Here is a 1,173-nt window from a genome sequence, read left to right as displayed (position 1 = left end):
GTTAAATTAGGGTTATGGTTGTGGTTAGGGTTGGGGTTATTGCTACTGTTAGTTTAGGGTTAGGGTTAGGTTCAGTATTAGATTTTTGGTTTGGTTTATGGTTAGTGTTAGGGATACAGTTAGGGTTAATATTAGTGTTAGTTTTAGAGTTAGGGTAAGGATTAGTTTTCATGTTAGGGTTAGGGTTACTGTTAGGGTTATGTTTATGGTTAGGGTTAGTGTTTGTGTTTGGGTTATAATTAGGTTTAGGGTTGGTGTTAGGATTTGAATTAGGGTTAGTATTAGGTTTAGCCTTAGATTCAGGGAGCGGGTTAGATTTAGGGTTTGGCTTAGGTTTCAAGTAAGTGGTAGGTAAGGGTTAGGGTTAGGGTTATTATTTGGGGTATGGTTAGTTCTAGGCTTATTATTAGAGTTAGGGTTAGGGTTAAGTTTAGGGTGTTGTTTAGGTAAGGGTGAGGTTTAGGGTTATGGTTCGGATCACAGTTTGATTTAAATGTAGTGTTAGGGATAGTCTTAGGGTTAGTTTTAGCATTAGCTTTAATATTAGTATTAGAGTTAACGTTAAGGTTATCATTTGTTATAAGGTTAGGATTAGGTTTAGGTTCTGTGTTAGGGTTAGGGATAGGGATATTTTTATGGTATTAGGTTAGAGTGAGGCTTAGATTTAGTTTTAGGGTTACGATTAGCGTTAGTTTTAGTGTCAGGGTTAGGGTTAAGTTTGGAGTTAGCTTTAGGGAATAGGTAAGGTTAAGGTTAGTGTTAGGTTTAGGGTTAGGATTAGGGTTAGGGTTAGTAAAGTGTTAGGTTTGGGGCAAAGGTTAGTGTTAAGATTTGGGTTTGAATTAGTGTTAGTGTTAAAGTTAGGGTTAGGGTTATGGTTTGAGTTATTTAAGGTTGAGGTTTTGGGTTAGGGTTAATGTTAGTGTTAGGGTTAGGGTTAATTTTCTTGTTTGTTTTAGGATTAGAATACGTTTTAAGAGTAGGGTTAGGGTTAGAGTAAGTGATATGGTTAGGGTTGGGGTTAGGGTTAGGGAGAGAGTTAATGTTACAATTAGCATAATGGTTAATTTTAGGATTCATGTTAGGTTTAGGGTTAGGGTTAGTGTTAGATTTAGGGTTAGGTTTAGTGTTAGTTTTAATTTAGGATTAGGCTTAGTGTTAGGTTAAGGTTAA

Source organism: Marmota monax, unplaced genomic scaffold (genome assembly GCF_021218885.2).
Source record: "Marmota monax isolate L192 unplaced genomic scaffold, Marmota_monax_Labrador192_F-V1.1 WCK01_AAM20220418_F8-fsc00257, whole genome shotgun sequence".
Classification (NCBI taxonomy): Eukaryota; Metazoa; Chordata; class Mammalia; order Rodentia; family Sciuridae; genus Marmota; species Marmota monax.
The sequence above is the reverse complement of the archived record's forward strand: the minus strand, read 5'-3'. Positions refer to the sequence as shown.